At 50.7% G+C, this 25,685-nt stretch overlaps 1 long non-coding RNA gene across 1 annotated transcript in view; it reads right to left on the bottom strand.

Annotated features, from left to right (window-relative positions):
- The window catches only part of LOC140389806 (uncharacterized), a 150,873-nt gene extending 125,696 nt beyond the window's left edge, over positions 1-25,177 (bottom strand). The window contains exon 1 of the long non-coding RNA XR_011934483.1: positions 25,109-25,177. This is a non-coding gene — a long non-coding RNA (uncharacterized lncRNA). The remainder of the gene's footprint in view (positions 1-25,108) is intronic.
- Positions 25,178-25,685: the final 508 nt, after the last annotated feature.

Here is a 25,685-nt window from a genome sequence, read left to right as displayed (position 1 = left end):
TAAACCTACCTACGACCCACCTGCGCGGGATTCATCAGCCTCCCTTGATTCTTCGGTCTCCCCAGGGAGGCTGCAACTGGGCGCCGATCAGTGCTGGGCCACACAAAGTGGATCTGGCGGAACGGCACCCGGGGGTCTCCTGGGCCATCAGAGACAGGGTGGCCCTCCCCATGGAATGTGGGCACCTTGGTACTGCCACCCTGGCACTACCAAGGTGCCTGGATGGCACTGACAAGCCAGCAGGAGCACTGCATGGGTGCCAGGGTGGCAGTGCAAGAGTGCCCGAGTGCTAGCGAGGTACTGCCAAGGGCCAGGGGATGAAGGGGATCATGCTCATAAAATGAGGGTTAAGGGAGGTTTGAATGGTAGGAGGGTGTATGGCATGTAAGTAGGGGCCTCTGGGAGGTTGGACGGGTGACAGGTTGGAATCCTGGAAGGGAGGGGTGCTGTAAGGGGGCTGGGGGAGCCTGAAGAGGGGGGACCCCCAGGTACCTCATAGAAGGGTGTCCTCAGGCGGTATGGAGTAGTGTCCATGTGTATGGGGGGTGACATTGCCCATGGGAGGGGTGGGGGGGGTGTGGCCCACACGCTCACTCAAGAGATCGGAGTACCCTCTCAAAATGGCGGCCCGATCTCTGAGTTTAGCTCCCAGTACTAAACAAAATTATTAGTGTGGCCTAAACTGGTGAGAAATTCTCCAGTGCCCAAAAATGTGACTGTGTCATTGAATAGCGGTGGGAAAATTACACTGAGGGAAAATTCAGAATGTCCAATTCACATACAAGCAGGGGATGGATTCTCCGTCCCGCCGTGCCAGATTTCTGGTTCAGCACGCCGGCGGAATGTTCCGTTTCGCTGGCTGGACAATGGGATTTCCCATTGTGGGGCAGCCCCACACAGTCCGGAAACCCCCCGGCTGCCGGCAAAATGGAGCATCCCGAAGGCAGAGAATCCAGCCCCACATCTTTCAGGACTTGTGGGAGGAAACTGGAGTCCCCGGAGGAAACCCACGCAGAAACGGGAGAACGTGCAGACTCCGCACAGCCAGTCACCCAAATCGGGAATTGAATCCAGGTTCGTGGTGCTGTGAAGCAGCAGTGCTAAACGCTGTGCTACTGTGATACCCTTTCCCTTGTCGGAGAGACTAGGATTAGCGGACATGGTTTAAACATAAAGGGTCCTCCACCTAAGTCAGAGATGAGAATAAATGTTTTCTCTCAGAGCGTTGTGAATCTTTTGAACTCTTCCGTGGAGAGTGGTGGAAACAGGATCAATTAACACTTGTAAGGCAGAGGTAGATAGATTCTTGACAGCGGGGAAATCAATGGTTATCAGGGGCAGGCAGAATGTGGAATTGATGCCACAATTAGATCAGTCGTGATCTTACAGGTTGAAAATCCCTTTATCCGAAATGCTGGGGCCGAGTGTTTATCGGATTTTGGAATATACTGCGCATGTGCGGCGGGTTGGGAATTGCGCATTTGCGGTGGGTTGGGAACTGCGCATGTCAGCACGTGTTGGGAACTGTGCATGTGCGGAACATTGGGGTCTGCGCATTTGGAAAGGTTGGGAACTCACATGTGCGGCACGCGTTGGGAACTGCGCATCACTCGGGAGCCACTTGTTCCGTCATGTCGGCGCTCAAAAAAAAGTGTGAATTTTGGAATTTCTCATTTTTCAGAATTTCGGATAAGGGTATTAAGTGCGGAGCAGGCTTGAGGGGCCAAATGGCCTGTCCCTTCTCCTAATTCATAGGTTTGTTAGTTCGAGGGAGCAAGTTAAAAATCATCATCCTGGGGCAGCATGTGGTGCAGTGGTTAGCACTGGGACTACGGTACTGAGGACCCGGGTTCAAATCCCGGCCCTAGGTCACTGTCCATGTGGAGTTTGCACATTCTCCCCATGTCTGCGTGGGGTTCACCCCCACAACCCAAAGATGTGCAGGTTAGGTAGATTGGCCACACTAAATTGTTCCTTAATTGGGAAAAAAATAATTGGGTACTCTAAATTTATATATTAAAAAAAATCATCATCCTGCCAGCTTTTTGACAGGTAAGTAATCTGGACAATTTTGGCCGTGCACCCATTTCATTCTTGCCAAACAAGGTTAAAAGCATCCCTGATATGTATGTATGTGATCTCAATTTTGTTGTGGAAAGGATTTGTTCTAGGTACAAGTTATATTAATGGACATATGGGGTCAGGTTTTGAAAATCCATTTGACGTAGTGGTAGAAACCTAGGCACAGACTTTCTTATGGTTAAATTGCCACTGTTGGAAAACTTAAGAACCCAGTCCTATCTCACTTTATTTGTCAATCATGGTGTTCCTTGTCATTGTTGCTCTTGTCCTGCTCAGTAGAAACAGTAAGAAGGGAGTTAAAATGCTCTCAAATTAAAATTGATTCATTCCTGCAGTATATTACGATCTCCATAAAAACCTCTAGGTATATTATTAACTTAAAAAAATGAATTTGCAGTCCCCAGCTTAAAGGATGACACAACACGATTTCATGTTTTAAGACTTTTACCGTAACAAAAGCCTAAAATCACTTTTAACAAACATCATTTTTGTAGGCATCTTATACTTGAAACCACAAAACAGAACTGGAAACATATTTCACAGCTGTATTTTATCCTGTCCTTTCAGTGGACATTCAATTCTTATGGGACCAGTCCAAGATAGTTCTTAGCTTCTAAGGGTTTACGTCTGTGCCCTCCTTTTCCAGCCTGTGAGCCTCTAATCTTAGAACTATCTTTCACTGTGAGTTATTTTTTTCTCTTGAGATTCTTCCACTATTGCAAATCTTTCAACCTTGTTTGAACTGCTCACAGCTTTTGTCTGCTGAACCAATTATGAGCTCTGACTCAAAGTCCTACTTGGTGAACCACAGCATGGTCTTGCTCCCTATAGTTGATATCCCTGTCCTGGATCCTGGCAGACTAACTTATCTGTCAGGTTCAGGAATATCCTAAAAACCCTTCCCTTCTCAAATCCCATCTCCGTGGCAATGGGAATAACATGAGCCTTGTATCCAGGTAGAAATGCTGATCAGCTATCTGTGAGACCCCAAATCACTTTTGTATCTTACTTTTGGGAGGTAGATGGACAGTTTAAAGCACAGCTGTTTACAACCAACATTATCAACAACTTTCTGGGACCTTGGAGACCCACTGTTAGCACATACATTACTGCCAATTTCTCCAAATGTGGCATCACATTTGCACTTTCTTCCAAATAAAACATTCTGGCCCCCTTTTTTTTTCAAATAAATTTAGGGTACCCAATTATTATTTTTTCCAATTAAGGGGCAATTTAGCGTGGCCAATCTACCTAACCTGCACATCTGCGTGAAACCCACGCAGACATGGGGAGAATGTGCAAACTCCACACGGACAGTGACCCAGGGCCGGGATTCGAAACCGGGTCCTCAGCGCCGCAGTCCCAGTGCTAACCACTGCCCCACATGCCCCCTCTGTTCTGGCCCACTTTAACCTCCAACAATTAAACCACCCAGGCTTGCTGTCAGCCAAATTTCAGAACAAGTCACATTAAATCCTTTCATTGCACCTTAAATTAAGGATGCAGTCCAAAAACATAACAATCTTATAAACCTCATAATTGTAAGAAGTACATATGTTGATAATGCACTGGTGACAGAAAGGGTGGTCATTGAGTTAATTGGCAGGGGTGCTAGCTGAGTGAACAGTCTGCCCTGGATGAGGTTGAGCCTATTACGTATTATTTAGGCTGCGTCAGTCCAGGCAAGTGGTGTTCCATGCAAAGTTACATGGGGTTGATGGACGTTTTTTATGTTGGAAAATGTAATTGCTTGGAATTTATGTGGCGCTTGTCTTACCTGCCAATTGTCAACCCAGTGCTGAATTTTATTCAGTTCCTGCTGTAGCTTGATTTAGACTGCTCCATTATTGGAGGAATTCTGAATGGAATAGAATACTCCAGAGTTGCCAGTGAACAACTGATGCACGATCAATTACACAAAGACGAGAGTAGGATGTAATCGAGGCTTTATTACACTGAGATGTGTGGCCCCCTACAGCAGCTGACGAAATGGCTGCTGTACTGGGAGCACACATATTTATACTCCGCCTACCGGGCAGAACCAGCAGGCAGGGATCTACCCCGTACCTGTAGTACAGGGGCCTTACCGTAAAGCACCGATATCACCATCAGTGGTGACTACCACATTCACCCCCTGTTAAAAAATGAGTCCGGCGGGGGTGGTGGAAAACTATTTACAGAAAGCTGTGTTTTAAAAGTACAGATAATATTACAAATTCAGGCGGTCCGGTGTCTTGATCTGTCGTTGACAGCGCCGCAGTGCTGGTGGCAACCCTGGCGGCGGCTTGGTCTTCGGTGACTCCGGGAGCGTGTTGAAATCCTCTTCATCCCCGGGTGTGAACAAGGGGAGGACGGATTGTCCCAGAGTGGGGGTTGCGGTGGGGTGCGCCGGGGGAGGGGAGGGTGGCACCGGGGCAGGGGAGGCGGGGGGGGGGGGGATGTGGAACCAGCTGGTGCCAGGTCCCTGAGCGAGTCTGTGTCTTGGCGGCCGTCTGGGCATGCCATGTAGGCGTACAGCGGGTTGGCGTGAAGTAGCTGTACCCTCTTTTTTTTAAAAAAATATATTTTTGTTAAGGTTTTTTAACAACACAATTTTTTCCCCTTACAAACAATAATCCCCCCCCCCCCGTAACAAAATAATGCAAATTCTCCCTGAGCAAGATATATACAAGGCAAGATGGTATATTTACATAGCTTTATACACTGGCTCTTGGCCGCGCGTACCGTTTCCCCCCCCACCCTCCATGCTATCTCCCGCTCGTCCATCCCCTCAGACAGTCTCTCGTTTCCCCCCCCCCCCCCCACCAGGGTTGCTGCTGCTGATCGACCTTCTTCTAACGCTCCGCGAGATATTCTAGGAACGGTTGCCACCGCCTGTAAAACCCCTGTGCAGACCCTCTCAAAGCAAACTTAATTCTCTCCAATTTATGAACCCCGCCATGTCATTAATCCAGGCCTCCAGGCTAGGGGGCTTCGCCTCCTTCCACAATAGCAAGACCCTTCGCCGGGCTACTAGGGACGCAAAGGCCAGAATTCCAGCCTCTTTCGCCTCCTGCACTCCCGGCTCATCCACTACTCCAAATATTGCTAGCCCCCAGCTTGGCTTGACCCGGACTTTCACCACCTGGGATATTACTCCCGCCACTCCTCTCCAGAACCCCTCCAATGCCGGGCATGACCAAAACATATGGACATGGTTCGCCGGGCTCCCTGAACATCTTTCACATCTATCCTCTACCCCAAAGAGCCTACTCAGCCTCGCCCTCGTCAAATGCGCTCTGTGGACCACCTTAAATTGTATCAGACTGAGCCTGGCACACGAGGAAGAGGTATTAACCCTACCCAGGGCGTCGCCCCATAGCCCTTCCTCAATCTCCTCCCCCAGCTCCTCCTCCCATTTACCTTTCAGTTCTTCTACTAGCGCTTCCCCCTCTTCTTTCATCTCTTGGTATATTTCCGATACCTTGCCCTCCCCGACCCATACCCCCGAGATCACCCTATCTTGAACTTCTTGTGCCGGGAGCAACGGAAATTCCCTCACCTGTCGCCTCACAAAAGCCCTCACCTGCATATATCTAAATACATTTCCCGGGGGTAACTCAAATTTCTCCTCCAGTGCCCCTAGACTCCTTTGCAGGACGCCATCTCCATCCTCTTCCATGCCGCCCCCTCTCCCTCCATAACCCACTTACGGATCATCGCCACATTTGCTGCCCAGTAGTAACTCTCTAGGTTTGGCAAAGCCAACCCACCTCGGAAGGACCACCATTTTGACCGACTGCACCCTACCCGCCAACGAGAGCGGGAGCATGTCCCATCTTTTAAAATTCTCCTCCATTTGCTCCACCACCCTCGTCAGATTCAATTTATGTAGGGCCCCCCAACTTCTGGCTATCTGGATCCCCAGATACCGAAAACTCCTCTCCGCCCTCCTCAGCGGCAGGTCCCCTATCTCTCTTTCTTGGTCCCCTGCCTGTAGTACAAAAAGCTCACTCTTCTCTACATTAAGCTTGTAGCCCGAAAACTCTCCAAACTCCTTCAGAGTCTGCATGACCTCCACCATCCCCTCCATTGGGTCCGCCACATATAGCAGCAGGTCATCCGCATATAGCGATACCCGATGCTCCTCTCCCCCGCGGACTATCCCCCTCCATTTCTGAGACTCCCTAAGTGATATGGCCAAGGGTCCGATCGCCAATGCAAACAACAGGGGGGACAGGGGGCACCCCTGTCTCGTCCCTCGGTACAGCCGAAAGTCCTCTGACCTCCGCCGGTTTGTCACTACGCTCGCCACCGGGGCGCTGTAAGGAGCTTAACCCATCTAATACACCCTCCCCCGAACCCAAACCTGCGCAATACCTCCCAGAGGTACTCCCACTCTACTCGGTCAAAGGCTTTTTCCGCGTCCATAGCTGCCACTATCTCCGCCTCTCCCTCCTCCGGTGTCATCGTTATCACGTTTAAGAGCTGCCGCACATTGGTATTTAACTGCCTGCCCTTTACAAATCCCGTTTGGTCCTCGTGTATCACCCCCGGGACACAGTCCTCAATCCGAGTGGCCAGTACCTTCGCCAATAGCTTAGCATCCACATTGAGGAGCGAAATCGGCCTGTACGATCCACATTGCAGTGGATCCTTGTCTCGCTTTAGGATTAGGGAGATTGTCGCCTCCGACATTGTCTGGGGCAGGGTTCCCTCCTCTCTTGCCTCGTTGAAGGTCCTCATTAGTAGCGGGCCAGCAGGTCCACATATTTTCTGTAGAATTCCACCGGGAACCCGTCCGGCCCCGGGGCCTTCCCCGCCTGCATGCTCCCCAAACCCTTACTCAACTCCTCCAGCCCAATTGGTGCCCCCAAACCAACCGCCTCCTGCTCCTCCACCCTCGGGAACCCCAGCTGGTCCAGGAATCGCCTCATCCCCCCTTCCCCCCCTGGGGGCTGGGACCTGTACAGCTCTTCATAAAAGTCCTTAAATACCTTATTTATTTTTGTTGCACTTCGTACCGTGGCTCCCCTTCCATCTTTGATTCCCCCTATTTCCCTCGCTGCCGCCCTCTTACGGAGCTGGAGCGCCAGCATCCGACTAGCCTTTTCCCCATACTCGTAAGTCGCCCCTTGCGCCTTCCTCCACTGTGCCTCCGCCTTGCCCGTGGTCAGCAGGTCAAACTCCGTCTGGAGCCGTCGCCTTTCCCCAAGTAATCTTTCCTCCGGGGCCTCTGCGTATCTCCTGTCCACCCGCAAGATCGCTGTACCCTCTCAACCAACAGGTCCGCCTTGTGGAGTCAAACGTGTCTACGGAGGAGGACGGGTCCTGGGGCTGCAGCCATGTCGGGAGCGAAACCCAGGAGGTGAACTTCCTAGGGAAGGCAAAGAGACGTTCATGGGGGGTTTCATTAGTCGCAGTGCACAGGAGCGACCGAATGGAGTGAAGTGCGTCGGGGAGGACCTCCTGCCAGCGGGAGGCCGGGAGATTTCTGGACCGTAGGGCCAGCTGGACGGCCCTTCAGACCGTCCCATTCTCCCGCTCCACCTGCCCGTTTCCCCTGGGATTGTAGCTGGTCGTTCTGCTCGAGGCAATGCCCCTGTTGAGCAGGTACTGGAGCAGCTCATTGCTCATGAATGAGGATTCCCTGTCGCTGTGGACGTAGGCGGGGAAGCCGAACAGAGCGAAGATGGTGTTGAGGGCTTTGATGACGGTGGCAGATGACATGTCGGGGCATGGGACGGCAAAGGGGAATTGGGAATATTCATCGACCACACTGAGAAAGTATGTGTTGCGGTCGGTGGAGGGGTGGGGTCTTTTGAAGTCCACGCTGAGGCGTTCAAAGGGGCGGGAGGCCATCACCAGGCGCGCACGGTCTGACCCGTAGAAGTGCGGATTACACTCCGCGTAGACCTGGCAGTCTCTGGTGATCGCCCTGACTTCCTCGATGGAGTAGGGCAGGTTGCGGGTGTTGATGAAATGGTAAAAACGTGTGACCCCTGGGTGACAGAGGTTGTCGTGCAGGGTCCGGAGTTGGTCCACTTGTGCGCTGGCACATGGACCTCGGGATAGGGCATCGGGGGGCTCGTTGAGCTTACCGGGGCGATACAAAATCTCGTAACTGTAGGTGGAGAGCTCGATCCTTTTATCATTTTTGATCTTGCCCCGCTGTGTGTTATTAAACATGAAGGCAACCGACCGTTGGTCAGTGAGGAGAGTGAATCTCCTGCTGGCCAGGTAATGCCTCCAATGCCGCACAGCTTCAACGATGGCTTGGGCCTCATTTTTGACGGAGGAGTGCCAAATTTCGGAGGCATGGAGGGTGCGGGAAAAGGATGCCACGGACCAGCCTGCCTGGTTGAGGGTGGCGGCCAGAGCGATGTCTGATGCATCGCTCTCGACTTGGAAGATGAGCGTCTCGTCGACCGCGTGCATCGTGGCCTTGGCGATGTCGGCCTTGATACGGTTAAAGGCCTGGAGAGCCTCGGCCGTCAGAAGAAAAACAGTGGATTGAATGAGTGGGCGGGCCTTGTCCGCATTGTTTGGGACCCACTGAGCGTAATATGAAAAGAACCCCAGGCAACATTTGAGGGCCTTGGGGCAATGGGGGAGAGGGAGTTCCATGAGGGGGCACATGCAATCGGGGTCGGGCCCCAGAACTCCGTTCTGGACCACATAGCCGAGGGTGGCTAAGCGGTTTGTGCTGAACACACACTTCTCCTTGTTATACGTGAGGTTGAGGAGAGTGGCGGTGTGGAGAAATTTGGCAAGGTTGGCGTCATGGTCCTGCTGGTCGTGGCCGCAGATGGTGACGTTATCCAGGTACGGGAAAGTGGCCCACAGCCCGTACCGGTCAACCATTCGGTCCATCTCACGTTGGAAGACCGAGACCCCATTGGTGACGCCGTAGGGAACCCTAAGAAAGTGGTACAGGCGGCCGTCTGCCTCGAATGCAGTGTATGGGCAGTCCGCCTTGCGGATGAGGAACTGGTGGTCGGCCGATTTCAGGTTTACTGTCGAGAAGACCCGGTACTGTGCAATCTGATTGACCATATCAGATATGCATGGGAGGGGGTACGCGTTGAGCTGCGTGTACCGATTGATGGTCTGACTGTAGTCAATGACCATCCTATTTTTCTCCCCAGTTTTGACCACTACCACTTGGGCTCTCCAGGGGCTGTTGCTGGCCTCGATGATGCCTTCCCGAAGCAGCCGCTGGACATCAGACCTGATGAAGGTCCTGTCCTGGGCGCTGTACCGTCTGCTCCTGGTGGCGACGGGTTTGCAATCCGGGGTTAGGTTTGCAAAAAGGGAAGGTGGGTTGCCCTTAAGGGTCACGTGGCCGCACACAGTAAGGGGTGGTAGGGGCCCGCCGAATTTCAGGGTTAGGCTCTGGAGGTTGCACTGGAAGTCCAGGCCGAGTAACAAGGCAGCACAGATGATGCGGAGGACGTAGAGGCGGAAGCCGCTGAACCCCATGCCCTGGACAGTGAGAGTGGCGATGCAGTACTCCCGGATCGCCATGGAGTGGGACCTGGAGGCTGGGGAGATTCTCTGGTTAGCGGAGTGTACCGCGAGCGAGCAGCGCCTTACTGTCTCGGGGTGAATGAAGCTCTCAGTGTTCCCGGAGTCCAGCAGGCAGAAGATCTCGTGCCCGTTGACCTTCACTTTGGTTGAAGCAGTCGCGAGGTTGTGTGGTCGAGACTGGTCAATCGTGACCAAGGCGAGACGCGGCTGGTCGTTGGCGATTGCAGCCGATGAGCGGCCGGATGAGGTGCCCGACGGGCCTGGGTCCTGAGTCGGGTAAGATGGCATTGCCCACGGGCCGCACATGTCGTGGAGGAAGCAAGATGGCAGTGCCCGTTGGTCCTGGGGGGAACAAGATGGCGGCGCCCACAGGCCGCACGTGTTGCGAGTTGGGCAAGATGGCGGTGTCCACTGGCCACATGTGGTCCTAGGAGGGGAAGATGGCGCTGCCCACTGGCTGCAGGTGGGCGGTGCCTGGACAATAGCGGCGATTGAGCGCGCCTGGCACACTGCAGCGAAATGTCCCTTTCTTGCCACAGGCCTTGCAGAGGGCGCTACGCGCCGGGCAGCACTGTCGGGGGGTGTTTTGACTGCCCACAGAAGTAGCATTTGGGCCCCCCGTGGTTGGTTGGCTGCCACGCGGCAGAGGCGTGGGATTGGCTGAGGGTGGTCGCTGATGGGGTCAATGATGGGGCAGCCGTCTGCGGAGTCCACGATGCACAGGCGTGTTGGGCCGCGCGGTCGGGGGCATAGGCCTGAATGTTGCATGATGCGACCGTAAGTGAAAGCGCTAGTTTTTTGGTTGCCGCCTGTTCGAGCGTGGCGCCGTCTAAGAGGCGCTGCCGGATGTAGTCAGACCCTATGCCCGTAACAAATGCATCTCTCATTAGCAAATTTGAGTGTTCCATGGCCGAAACGGCCTGACAGTCACAGTCTCTAACTCGGGGGAGCAGGGCGCGCCAGAAATCTTCCACCAATTCACCGGGAAGTTGATGCCGCGTGGAGGGGTGGTGCCTGGCATAGAGTGTGTTAGTCCGCTGAGCGTAGTTTTCCTTCAGTAGCGTCATGGCCTCTGCGTAGGTCGGCGCGTCCTGGACAAGTGGAAAGACGTTGGAGCTCAGCCGTGTGTAAAGATCTGGAGCTTCCGTGCTTCTGGAATTTTGTCTGGCGCAGACCCGATGTACGCTTCAAAACAGGCTAGCCAATGTTCAAAGTCCTTTTTGGCATTGTCTGCTTGCAGCTGCAGGCGATCCGGCTTGATGTGGAGGTCCATCTTCTGAAAAACTCAGTGTAATAAATTGATGCACGGATCAATTACACAAAGATGAGAGTAGGATGTAATCGAGGCTTTATTACACTGAGATGTGTGGCCTCCTACAGCAACTGACGAAATGGCTGCTGTACTGGGAGCACACATATATATACTCCGCCTACTGGGCGGAACCAGCAGGCAGGGATCTACCCCCGTACCTGTAGTACAGGGGCCTTACCGGAAAGCACCAATATCAACATCCTATATATACATCAGTGGTGACTACCACAACTCAATTCCTGAACTTATGACTTAGTGAATGCCATCGAAGCAGTTGAAGGTGTTTTGTCCAAGGTGCTTCCCTGAGGAACTACGATAGCGTTGTCTTGAAGCTGCAATGATCGACCTCTGACAGCCATAGTCCACTTGCCCTGTGTCAGGTATGATTCCAACCACTGGACATTTTCTCTTTTAACCTCAATTGACATTGTCCTATTCTAGAGCCTTTTTGTGCCATTTCCGCTCAAATTCTACTTTGCTGCCTGTGGCTGGAACTCACACTTTTCTTCTGACATTCTACTTCCAAGTCAAAGCTGTGATGAGATGAGTGGCCAAGTGTTTTTGGCAGCACACACTGAATCACAATGAGCAGTTTATTGGTAGATAGGCATTGCTTGATGCACTATTGGTGACTCCCTTCATGACTTTATGATGATGGGGAGGAGGCTGAAAGGCACCTAATGTAACGGGTTGGATTTATGTGCACACTGTGTCTTTGACAGAATATGAGTAATTTCTAATCTGTAACATAAACAGCCCAAACTTAATTTGTTTTTTTAAATAAATGTTTTCCAATTAAGAGGCAATTTAGTCAATCCGCCTAACCAGCACATCTTTGGGTTGTGGGGGCGAAACCCACGCAAACAGGGGGAGAATGTGCAAACTCCACACGGACAGTGATCCAGAGCCGGGATCGAACCTGGGACCTTGGCGAGTGCTAACCACTACATCGCCATGCTGCCCTCTGGTTTGCACATTTTGAAATTTTGGGAGAAATTGTGTACATTGTGCATGGGATGGTTTCACCAATAGGATGGTAAAATGATCTTTTTAATATCTCATCAAGGACTGTGAGTATCACTGGCTAGGCCAGCATTTGCTGTCAATCCCTAATTGCCCTTGAGAAGGTGATGGTGAGCTACCTTCTTGAAGTGCTGCCAGCCATGTGGTGTAGGTACACCCATAATGCTGTTAGGAAGGGTGTTCCAAGTTTCTGACCTAGTGACAGTGAAGGAACAGTGATACAATTCTAAGGGTGGCATGGTGGCAAAGTGGTTAGCACTGCTGCCTAACAGCTCCAGGGATCTGGGTTCAATTCCTGCCTCGGGTGACTGTCTGTGCGGAGTTTGCACTTCCTCCCTGTGTCTATGTGGATTTCCTCCGAGTGCTCCGGTTTCCTCCAAAGATGTGCAGATTTGGTGGATTGGCCATGCTAAATTGCCCCTTAGTGTCCAAACGTTAGGTGGTGTTACTGGGATACGGGGATAGGGTGGAGGCGTGGACTTAAGTAGGGTGCTCTTTCAGTGCATCGGTACAGACCCGATGGGCCGAATGGCCTCCTTCTGCACTGTAAATTCTATGATTCTATGAAGTCAGCATGGTGTGGGAATTTGCAGGTGGTGGTGTTCTCATGCATTTGCTCCCTTGTCCTTCTAGGTGGTCGCGGTCGTGGGTTTGGAAGGTATTGTCTAAGGAGCCTTGGTGAGTTCCTGCAGTGCATCTTGCAGGTGGTACACACTGCTGCTACTGTGCGCCGGTGGTGGAGAGAGTGAGTATTTAAGATGGTGGATTAGATGCCAATCAAATGTGCTGCTTTGTCTCTGATGGTGTCGAACTTCTTATTTGAAGCTACCTCAAAATAGATTTTACGTAGTATTCTTATTTTATATAAGTGTGAGGTGCCGAAAAGTTGTGCTTCCACACAAAGCCTTGCTAAACAGTAACATAAGTCAAGCATCATGCTGTAGCACTTTAAAGCCAATTTGGTGACCTGCCAGTTGTGTTTCCATCCCAGGAGTGCAGCATTGTCCAATTTATCTTATACAGTATTTGGCTCGCATCACAAATTTGCTTTGAAATCAATATTCAAATATTTTAATCATTTCTCCTCCACTGTCTTTTTAGAAATTGTAGTACTGTGCATTATTGACAAACTGGTTTCAAGAAACTGAGGGGACAATTTTCACTAAGCCCCTCAAAACAGAATCAGTGTTGTGATGTGGGACAAACCGATACCCCATCCTTAAATTGCAGGCCGTATTCAAATGTGCATGCTGTGCTTATTTAAATGATTTCTGTCTGAGGTTCATTACTAAATGAACTGTTGAACGGTTGCAAGCTACAGCTGAACTCAAGTCCATGTGAGGTTAATACAATTAAAGCTAACCTGCGAAACTTAATGGCAGCCTGCCCTTTTTGAAGTGGGGGTGCATTCAGGCTGGAGTGGGTGCTGGAAGTGGCTGACCCGCAGAAAGAGTAAATGTGGTCCAACTGGACAGAGAACATGCTTCACGGTTCTCCAATGATGCACTGGATACCTCAACAGAGGAGGTGCACAGGAGAGGACATGTCCTCTATCCACAGTGGAGCAGGAGGCCCTCCAAGCAAACTTTGCAAAGGCAGCAGGAACAGATAGCCATTGACACTGAGGTAAGCTGTGCAGCTCCATGAATTTGGAAGCAGGGCAGGAAAAAATGTTTATTCCATAGAAGTGGTCAAGCTCAGTGAATTCATCCTCAAATGTCATCTCCTTACAACTAAAACAATGACATCATACACTATTCAATTCACCACATTCAATTCATTCACCTACCAAATACGTTCTCTATAGGGGCAGCACGGTGGTGCAGTGGTTAGCACTGGTGCCTCACGGCGCCGGGGAACCGGGTTCGATCCCGGGTCACTATCTGTGTGGAGTTTCACATTCTCCTCGTGTCTGCGTGGGTCTCAGCCCCGCACACCCAAAAAGATGTGCAAGGTAGGTGGATTGGCCACGTTAAATTGCCCCTTAATTGGAAAAATAGAATTTTAAATGAGAAAAAATCGTTCTCTATCAATCACGACTCATACTTCACATTTGTTGCTTCACTTCACTCACACACATATGTACCACTGCGAGTCTCCCTCATACCTCACAACTTCGAACACTGTCAGCTATTCAACCATTACAGGCACATCAGCCAAACACATTGGACCACAGTCACTGAAGACCTTGCAGGAAAAGGAGGCACACAACAGTCGGCAGCAGGAGCTAACTGGCAGGGGACAGGCTTGGCTGCGAGCCCTCAACCTCATGAAGGAAATGGGGCAGGTCATCATTGGAGCAGCCATGACTGAGGCCGTAGTCAGTAGTGAGCTTGAAACCATTGAAGATAACAGTGTGCTTCTGCCTAATCCATCTTCTCACATTTATTTTCCCTTTCATCCTCCAATCTGTTTTGATTTACAAGCTGTTGACTGTTTAATGGTACATCCCTCTCTTTATTCCCTCCCGTCAATGCAATCCTATCCTTGCGCTTCTGTCCTTTCAGACACCCAGACGTGAACATACCCAGATAGTTGTGCAGGAGCAAGAAATGGAAGACAGAGATGAGACTGATAAAGAGGGAGCACCATCACTCTGTGGTGAACCACTGTATTAGGGGATGTAAGGTAGGACCTGCAATACAGGTTCGCCGGTAGCTCCTGCCGGCTGGCTCCGCCCACTGAGAACTGTATAAATATGCATGACCTCCAGTGCCGTGCCATTTCGCGGCTGTGTGCCAGGCCCGCGCAGTCGCTGCGATCGCACCCTCTGAAATGGCCGAGCAAGCCATTTGGTTGTATTCAACAGCTATGAAAACACAAAAAAGGAATGAAACCGGACGTACCACCCGGCATCAAACCAGGCACTGGAAAGAGCAAATCCATCCCTGCCAATCCTGCAAAGTCCTCCTTACTAACATCTGGGGGCATGTGTCAAAGTTTATTATAAGAAATTTAGAGTACCCAATTTATTTTTTCCAATTAAGGGGCAATTTAGCGTGGCCAATCCACCTACCCTGCACATCTTTTTGGGTTGTGGGGCCGAAACCCACGCAAACACGGGGAGAATGTGCAAACTCCACACGGTCAGTTACCAAGAGCTGAGATCGAACCTGGGACCTCGGCGCCGTGAGGTAGCCGTGCTAGCCACTGCATCACCGTGCTGCCCTAGCTTGTGAAAACGTTGGTAGAGCTGTCTCACAGACCACTTAAGCAACAGCCTGACATAGTCATACTCACAGAATCATATCTTACAGACAATGTCCCAGACAACACTTTCACCATTCCTGGGTATGTCCTGTCTCACAGGTAGGACAGACCCAGCAGAGGTGGCGGCACAGTGGTATACAGTCAGGAGGGAGTTTCCCTGGGAGTCCTCAACATCGACTCTGGATTACATGAAGTCTCATGGCTTCAGGTCAAACATGGGCAAAGAAACCTCCTGCTGATTACCATGTACCAGCCACTCCTCCATTTGAACACCACTTGGAGGAAGCACTGAGAGTGGCAAGGGCGCAGGATATGCTCTGGGTGGGGGAGTTAATGTCCATCACCAAGAGTGGCTTGGTAGTATCACCACAGGCCGAGCTGCTAGACTGAGACTGCAGCAGGTGATGAGGGAATCAGCAAGAGGGGAAAACATACTTGACCTTATTCTCACCAATCTGCCTTCTGCAGATGCATCTGTCCATGACAGTATTGATAGAAGTGACCACTGCGCAATCCTTGTGGAGACAAAGTCCTGTCTTCACATTGAGGATACCCTCCATTGTGTGGTGTGTCACTATCACCGTGTTAAATGGAATCGACATCGAACAGATCTAGCAACTCAGGACTGGGCATCTATGAGGCACTGTGGGCCAGCAGCAGCAGCAGAATTATATTCAATCACAATCTGCAACCTCATGACCCGGCATATACCCCAGTCTACCATTACCACCAAGCTTTGGTTCAATGAAGAGTGCAGGAGAGCATGCCAGGAGCAACATCAGGCATACAGAAAAAATGAGGTATCAACCTGGTGAAGCTACAACACAGGACTACTTGTGTGCCAACAGCATAAGCAGCAAGTAATAGACCGAGCAAAGCGACTGCACACGAACGCATCACATCTAAGCTCTGTCGTCCTGCCACATCCAGCCATGAATGGTGGTGGACAATTAAACAATTCACTGGAGGAGGAGGCTCCACAAATATCCCATCCTCAATGATGCAGGAGCCCAGCAAAAGACAAGGTTGAGGTATTCGCAACAATCTTCAGCCAGAAGTGCCAAGTGTATGATCGATCTCGGTCTCCCCCAGAGGTCCCCAGCATCACAGATGTCAGTCTTCAGCCAATACGATTCACTCCACGTAATTTCAAGAAACGGCCGAAGGCACTAGATACTGCAAAGGCTATGGGCCCTGACACTGTCTCGGAAATAGTATTGAAAACTTGTGCATCAGAACTGGCTGCACCCTGAGCCAAGCTGTTCCAGTACAGTTACAACACAGATATCTACCCGGCTATGTAGAAAATTGCCCAGGTCTGTCCTGTACAAAAAAACAGGAGAAATCCAACCCAGCCAATTACCGCCCTATCAGTCTACTCTCCATCATCAACAAAGTGATGGGAGAAGTCATCAACAGTGCTATCAAGCAGCACTTACTCAGCAATAACCTGCTCCTGGAAGTTCAGTTTGGGTTCTGCCAGGGTCACTCAGCTCCTGACCTCATTACAGCCTTCGTTCAAACATGGACAAAAGAGCTGAATGCCAGAGGTGAGGTGAGAGTGACTGTCCTTGACATCAAGGCAGCATTTGACCGAGTATGGCATCAAGGAGCCCTAGCTTAAACTGGAGACAATGGGAATCAGGGAAAAACTCTCCGCTGGTTGCAGTCTACTTGCTCTCTACTTGCCTGGATGAGTGCAGCTCCAACAACACTCAAGAAGCTCAACGCCATCCAAGACAAAGCAGCCCGCTTGATTGCTCCTTCCACAAACATTCAAACCCTCCACCAACGATGGACAGTGGCAGCCATGTGTGCTATCTACAAGATGCACTGCAGTAACTCACCAAGGTTCCTTAGACAGCACCTTCCAAACCCACGACTACTACCATCTAGAAGAACAAGAGCAGCAGATACCTGGGAAACCCCCCCCCATCCCAAGTCACTCACCACCCTGACTTGGAAATATATTGCTGTTCCTTCATTGTTGCTGGGGCAACATCATGGCACTCTCTCCCTAACAGCACAGTGGGTGTGCCTTCACAAGGACTGCAACGTTTCAAGATGGAAATTCACCACCACCTTCTGAAAGACAACTAGGGATGGGCAATAAATGCTGACCTAACCAGTGACGCCCACATCCTGTTAATGAATTTTAAAAATTATGCACTGAATACAGTCACACATTAGCTGCACATTGTGGGAGTGGAAACCTTTGTTGCTGTGGTACATCTCTGAATTTAGATGCAATGTATATGCACTCACTGACATTCGGGAGAAACTATCCTGGTGAAGACGCATGCTCACATAGAACATAGAACGATACAGCGCAGTACAGGCCCTTCGGCCCACGATGTTGCACCGAAACAAAAGCCATCTAACCTACACTATGCCATTATCATCCATATGTTTATCCAATAAACTTTTAAATGCCCTCAATGTTGGCGAGTTCACTACTGTAGCAGGTAGGGCATTCCACGGCCTCACTACTCTTTGCGTAAAGAACCTACCTCTGACCTCTGTCCTATATCTATTACCCCTCAGTTTAAAGCTATGTCCCCTCGTGCCAGCCATTTCCATCCGCGGGAGAAGGCTCTCACTGTCCACCCTATCTAACCCCCTGATCATTTTGTATGCCCCTATTAAGTCTCCTCTTAACCTTCTTCTCTCCAACGAAAACAACCTCAAGTCCATCAGCCTTTCCTCATAAGATTTTCCCTCCATACCAGGCAACATCCTGGTAAATCTCCTCTGCACCCGCTCCAAAGCCTCCACGTCCTTCCTATAATGCGGTGACCAGAACTGTACGCAATACTCCAAATGCGGCCGTACCAGAGTTCTGTACAGCTGCAACATGACCTCCTGACTCCGGAACTCAATCCCTCTACCAATAAAGGCCAACACTCCATAGGCCTTCTTCACAACCCTATCAACCTGGGTGGCAACTTTCAGGGATCTATGTACATGGACACCTAGATCCCTCTGCTCATCCACACTTCCAAGAACTTTACCATTAGCCAAATATTCCGCATTCCTGTTATTCCTTCCAAAGTGAATCACCTCACACTTCTCTACATTAAACTCCATTTGCCACCTCTCAGCCCAGCTCTGCAGCTTATCTATATCCCTCTGTAACCTGCTACATCCTTCCACACTATCGACAACACCACCGACTTTAGTATCGTCTGCAAATTTACTCACCCACCCGTCTGCGCCTTCCTCTAGGTCATTGATAAAAATGACAAACAGCAACGGCCCCAGAACAGATCCTTGTGGTACTCCACTTGTAACTGAACTCCATTCTGAACATTTCCCATCAACCACCACCCTCTGTCTTCTTTCAGCTAGCCAATTTCTGATCCACATCTCTAAATCACCCTCAATCCCCAGCCTCCGTATTTTCTGCAATAGCCTACCGTGGGGAACCTTATCAAACGCTTTGCTGAAATCCATATACACCACATCAACTGCTCTACCCTCGTCTACCTGTTCAGTCACCTTCTCAAAGAACTCGATAAGGTTTGTGAGGCATGACCTACCCTTCACAAAGCCATGTGCCTGCTTCTCTTTGGAAACAAAGAAGCCAATGTATTTTTCTCTCTCTGAATACAAGAGCAGGATTTACCGAACAAGCGACCCTTAAGGTCGCCCCTCCCTCGCTCTCTGTGAACCTCACCCCCGACGATACAGTGCTCAGGACAAGGCCTTTATCAGGTCGGAGGTCCAGTGACTCTTGCGGGAAGGGATCATTGAGGCCCTGGAGAGCCCAACTGGTGATCATCAGGACCGGGGAGAAGAACCGGATGGTCGTCGACTACAGTCAGACAATCAACTGGTACACGCAACTTGATGCGTACCCTCTTCTCCATGGTAGACTTGACGTCCGCATACCACCAGCACCCTATCCGCCCAGAGGACCGCCACTACACTGCTTTCGAGGCAGACGGCTGCCTCTACCACTTCCTCAGGGTCACCTTCGGCGTCACCAATGGGGTCTCGGACTTCCAACGAACGATGGACCGAATGGTTGACCAGTACAGGCTGCGGGCCGCATTCCCGTATTTGGATAATGTCACCACCTGCGGCCATGATCAGCAGGACCACGTCACTAACCTTAAGAAATTCCTCCACACCGCCCAACTCCTTAATTTGACCTATAACAAGGAGAAATGCGTTTTCCGCACAACCCGACTAGCCATCCTTGGCTATGTCGTGGAAAACGGAGTCTTAGGGCCCGACCCCGATGGCATGCGCCCTCTCCTGCAGCCTCCCCTCCTCCACTGCCCCAAGGCCTCGAAGAGATGCCTGGGGTTCTTTTCCTACTATGCCCAGTGGGTCCCCAATTATGCAGACAAGGCCCGCTCACTTATCAAATCCACCATTTTTCCTCTGACGGCTGAGGCCCGCCTGGCCTTCGACCGCATCAAGACAGACATTGCCAAGGCTACGATGCACGCTGGCGACGAGTCCATTTCGTTCCAGGTGGAGAGCGATGCGTCGGACTTTGCCCAAGCTGCTACCCTCAACCAGGCAGGAATCCCGTGGTTTATTTTCCTGTACCCTCCGTGCCTCCGAGATTCGACACTCCTCTGTCGAGAAGGAAGCTCAAGCCATTGTGGAAGCTGTGCGACATTGGAGGCATTACCTGGCCGGCAGGAGATTCACTCTCCTCACTGACCAACGGTCGGTTGCCTTCATGTTTAACAATACACAGCGGGGCAAGTTCAAGAACGACAAGATCTTGAGGTGGAGGATCGAACTCTCCACCTATAACTACGATATCTTGTATCGTCCTGGGAAGCTCAATGAGCCCTCAGATGCACTGTCCCGTGGTACATGCACCAGCACGCAAGAAGGCCGACTTCGGGCCATCCACAATGACCTCTGTCATCCGGGGGTCACCCGGCATCTCCATTTCATCAAGGCCTGCAACCTGCCCTACTCCACCGAGGAGGTAAGGACCATGACCAGGGACTGCCAAGTGTGCGCGGAGTGCAAGCCGCACTTCTATCGGCCAGACAGGGTTCACCTGGTGAAGGCCTCCCGCCTCTTTGAACGCCTCAGCATTGATTTCAAAGGGCCACTCCCCTCCACTGACCGTAATGTGTACTTCCTCAACATCGTTGACGAGTACCCCCGTTTCTCCTTTGCCATCCCATGCCCCGACATGACCTCGGCCACTGTCATCAAGGCCCTGCACAGCATCTTCACCTTGTTCGGTTTCCCCACCTACATCCATAGCGATCGGGGCTCCTCTTTTATGAGTGATGAGCTGCATCAGTTCCTGCTTAGGAAGGGCATCACCTCAAGCAGGACTACCAGCTATAACCCCCGGGGAAACGGGCAGGTGGAGAGGGAGAATGCGACGGTCTGGAAGGCCGTCCTTCTTGCCCTACGGTCTAGAAGTCTCCCAGTCTCCCGCTGGCAGGAGGTCCTTCCCGATGCGCTCCACTCCATCCGGTCGCTTCTCTGCACCGCCACTAACGAGGCCCATCACGAACATTTGGTTGTCTTTCCTGGGAAGTCCATCTCCGGGGTCTCGCTTCCGTCCTGGCTGACAACACCAGGGCCTGTCCTCCTCAGGAAGCATGTGAGGAGCCATAAGTCCGACCCCCTGGTCGAGAGGGTTCAGGTCCTCCATGCAAACCCTCAGTATGCATACATGGCAGCCCACGACGGACAGCAGGACACAGTCTCCCTCCGGGATTTGGCACCCGCAGGTTCCCTAAAAACCATCACCAATGCGCCCACCCCTACACCGCCTATCACCATCACTCGAATGTGGCAGGACTTGGCATCGGCAGCCCTCCCTGGGGCCGTTACCACCGCCCCCGCCCCTCCACCGTCTCCCTCTCCGCCAACACATTGCGATGAAACTGCAGACGACATGCTCCCAGAGTCGAAGGTCCCGACACCCGTGTCCACACCGCAGCTGGGGCTGAGGCGATCACAGCGGAAGATCAAGGCTCCCGTCAGACTCAACTTTGAGTTTACTTCAACCCCGCTGGACTTTTTTTAACTGGGGGTGAATGTGGTGAACCACGTATTGCTACTATATATATATTTACCGTTATTCGTCCTACTGTTATCCACCACTGTATATATGTTCACTGTTGTTCTTATTCACTGTTACTTACTGTTGTTTTGTTGATGCTTCTGTTGGCTTCGCCTGTGGCTCCGCCCCTCGGGGGAGGTATATAATTGGCAGACCTGTGGCCAGCTCTCAGTGCGGGAGCAGCAGCAGGCTGGCATACTTCTTAGCTTACTAAAACCACTGTTCTCTTCTACAACTCGACTCGTGTGAATTGATGGTCCATCAGTGTCAGTCACCCCACAAGTGAAAGGTGAACATTGAGAAGTTGGAGATATCCTATTCTTCAGTCGACAAGAAACATAGAATAAAGAAGTTAATGGACACAGTTATCTTGGCTATGCCTGCCTTGCCTTATTCTAAGGCTGAAAGTGAGTGAGCACCTAGCCCTTTAGTGAAGTACAAACATCACAGTGACTCTACCTCACTGAGGTTGAGGGAGGAGAATTGCTCCCTTAAGGCACTGACTGGATATGGTTTCCTGCTGAAAATGCACCTTTCCCAGGACTTTACGGTGGAGCTGGCAAGGAGGCCGGCTGCCTTCAACCGGGTGAAGAGGGCACTGTACATTAGCAAGGTGCGGTGCGGCATTGTATATCCAGCGAAGCTGAGGGTGACTTACAAGCTCAGGGACTTTTATTTTGGAACGGCGGAAGCAGCGGAGGAGTTTGCGAAAGCAGAAGGACTGTGGCAGAACTGACAAATTGAGGAATGGCCATGTGCCGATGTAACCTCATGACTGTATTTTCTTCTTTTTTGTTTCACTGTGTAGAGATCAAATGAGCCAATGTGGTATATATTTGGACAAGGGAAGGGACGGGACTTTCACTCGAAATGAGAGTTCTTTGGGGGGGTAGGTGGATATGCGGGGTTTGTGTGCTAAAAGGGGATCTTTGGGCTTTCCTAGGGCCGGGCAAGTGGGAAAGGGACCCGGGCGGGGGCCTCCACGCTGGCCGGTGTGTGCCGGCCAGTGAACGGGAGTGAGGTGGGAGGAGGGGCTGCGGCCATCGGAGCCTGGCAGAACAGGGTCCGAGTGGTCTAGCCGGGGTGGAAAGTTGGGGGGAAGGAACCGAGGTTGGGAGGAGGAGTTTTACAAGAGGCAGTGGACGGGAGGAGCTGGAGACCTGCGGTGGGGGGGGGGGGGGGGGGGGGGGTGGAGAGCCGTGTAGATTAAGGGTGACTACGGGTAATCCCTGATTCCTTTTTGTCATTTGTTTATGTAAACATGCGGGTTGAGGTTCGGGGGTTGGTGGGTAGATGGGATCGTTGTTATTATGGGGACTGACATATCTTGCTGATTATTGTTTATTGTTGATGGATGTAAATGTGGGAGAAAATGTGAAAAGGGAGAAGAAAAAAAATTTTTATTTTTAAAGAAAATGCACCTTTCCTTCCTCTCCCCACACAACTCTCTCCAAGCAGCTTGTCTTCCACTTCATTGTTGCTGCTCATTCTCCTTGTCATGCTGCAGGCCAAGGAGGGTGGAAGCTACAGCACCCATGACTGGTAAATGGAGCGGCATGGCGGCACAGTGGTTAGCACTGCTGCCTCACAGCGCCAGGGACCCGGGTTCTATTCCGGACTTGAATGACTGTCTGGTTGGAGTCTGCACGTTCTCCCCATGTCTGCATGGGCTTCCTCCGGGTGCTCCTTTCCTCCCACAGTCCAAAGATGTGCGGGTTAGGTGAATTGTCCATGCTAGCTAAATTGCCCCTTAGTGACCGAAGGTGTTCAGGATAGCTGGATTGGCAATGGTCAATGCACAGGGTTATGGAGATAGGGCAGGGGACTGGGCCTAGGTAGAGTGATCCTTCGGAGGGTTGGTGTAGACCCGATGGGCAAAATGGCCTCCTTCTGCTCTGTAGGAAATTTTATAAACTCTTGAAATTATAATAATCTTTAATGTCACAACTAGGCTTATGTTAACACTGGAATTAAGTTACTGTGAAAATCCCCTAGTCGCCACATTCTGGCGCCTGTTTGGGTACACTGAGGGAGAATTCAGAATGTCCAATTCACCTAACAAGCACGTCTTTTGGGATTTATGGGAGGAAACCGGAGCACCCGGAGGAAATTCACACAGACACAGGGAGAACATGCAGACTCCGCACAGACAGTGACCCAAGCCGGGAATCGCACCTAGGACCCCGGTGCTGTGAAGCAACAGCGCTACCCACCGTGCTACCGTGCCGCTCGTTATGCCTTCAACATGTGCCAAAACACTCCCTGCAGACGTCTCTTTAACTAACAGCATAAACCACCATCGGCTTCTACTAACTCAGCAGCAGAATATAGAAATCAATCAGCAACTAACTTTTAAATATTTGATTATTCCTTTAAATAGAAATGGTAGAGGGTCCTTCATGCTGCTGAACATATATTCCTGTGCAAGGTTCAGACAGTGCAGTTGATGGAGCATTGAGGAAATGGCACCATTGGAGTGATATCAAATCCATGCTGATATCACAATCTGCTTACTCTGCATATGTCCAGTACATGCTCTCAGTGCTTACCACCATCTTGCATGGATTGTACTGGAGGTGTGACTGCATGGCACAGACAGCATTTTGGCCCTATCATGGCACCTGTAGCACCAGAAATACAGGCACTGTTCTTGTTAGTTATTCATACTCATCCAGAAAGGAGATTTCTTAATTGATAAGGTTGATCAGGGGTTATGGGGAAAAAGCAGGAGATTGGGGATGAGGAACACATCAGCCATGATCAAATGGCGGAGCAGACTCAATGGGCCTGAAGGCCTAATTCTGCTCCCCTATTTTATGGTCTCAAGTGTCTTATAGAACATAGAACAATACAGCGCAGTACAGGCCCTTCGGCCCACGATGTTGCACCGAAACAAAAGCCATCTAACCTACACTATGCCATTATCATCCATATGTTTATCCAATAAACTTTTAAATGCCCTCAATGTTGGCGAGTTCACTACTGTAGCAGGTAGGGCATTCCACGGCCTCACTACTCTTTGAGTAAAGAACCTACCTCTGACCTCTGTCCTATATCTATTACCCCTCAGTTTAAAGTTATGTCCCCTCGTGCCAGCCATTTCCATCCGCGGGAGAAGGCTCTCACTGTCCACCCTATCCAACCCCCTGATCATTTTGTATGCCTCTATTAAGTCTCCTCTTAACCTTCTTCTCTCCAACGAAAACAACCTCAAGTCCATCAGCCTTTCCTCATAAGATTTTCCCTCCATACCAGGCAACATCCTGGTAAATCTCCTCTGCACCCGCTCCAAAGCCTCCACGTCCTTCCTATAATGCGGTGACCAGAACTGTACGCAATACTCCAAATGCGGCCGTACCAGAGTTCTGTACAGCTGCAACATGACCTCCCGACTCCGGAACTCAATCCCTCTACCAATAAAGGCCAACACTCCATAGGCCTTCTTCACAACCCTATCAACCTGGGTGGCAACTTTCAGGGATCTATGGGGATCTTCTGTCTCCCGTAACAAAATCTGCTGTACTGGAAAGTTGGGAGCTTTGTTCCAAAATGGGAAAGACTTCATGAGACAATGCAGACACGCACAGATTTTTATTCCATTACTGTGTGCACAAATCAAGTTTGTAACACACTTAAGGAGTCAAAACCCACAGAGCTCGCTTATTGTGATCCCAAAGCTTCCGCCTGGTTGTATTTTGCTGCCCCAATGACCTCAGCTGTTGACATTTTTTTTTTTAAAAAACCTCTCGTCTATTTTTCACAACCTATTGCCCGCCGTAAGCGGGTGCAAATCATGTTTTATTTCTGTCAGCCTTTGGGCACCGGCTGTGCAGGACAGTGCTGCGCGCGACTCCATTCCGGGTTAGTCTGATTCCGGCAGACTTCCATCAGAAAAACATCCACATTTTGCGTCTAACCTTTCGACTGCGCCGGCTTCGGTTTCATTTCCTGACTTTTCAGCACGATCCGCCATTTCATAACCTTTCAGAGAGCTTTTGTCACAGTGTATCATGGAGGGCGAGTAGCAGCAGCCCGTGTGGCTGCAGAAACTATCAGCGCTTCCAAAGCAGATGATACTGTGCTCAAGAGTCCGCGAGGGTGGCATTGCAGACAGAAAAAATGTTTTAAAAAGGAGCTGACGTAAATTAGACCATTTTAATTTGCTCCACCTCACAACAAAGCTGATCCCCTTCCCTTCCCCGTCGTGTCGTGCACACAATGGAAATATGACTGCTTAATGTTCAGAAGTTCCGTGAAGCGTTTGGGGTTTTTTTCTCATAAAATTTCAGGGATTGCTGTTGCGAAAGACAGATTTTCTCCTTTGTTTTGTTGCTTTTGCACGCTCATCTTGAATAAAGTTTTACACCATATCCGTATTTGAATGATAATTTGATCAAAGCCTGATTGATGCACCCAGAAGCTCCCTCACAATAGGGCACTGAAACCTGGAAGCAGCTCCCCGGTCAAATAAACGCACAAAACACCGTGCCTGTT

The sequence above is a fragment of the Scyliorhinus torazame genome, chromosome 14, assembly GCF_047496885.1.
Source record: "Scyliorhinus torazame isolate Kashiwa2021f chromosome 14, sScyTor2.1, whole genome shotgun sequence".
Classification (NCBI taxonomy): domain Eukaryota; kingdom Metazoa; phylum Chordata; class Chondrichthyes; order Carcharhiniformes; family Scyliorhinidae; genus Scyliorhinus; species Scyliorhinus torazame.
Note: the sequence above shows the minus strand (reverse complement) of the source record. Positions and strands in the feature narration are given on the sequence as shown.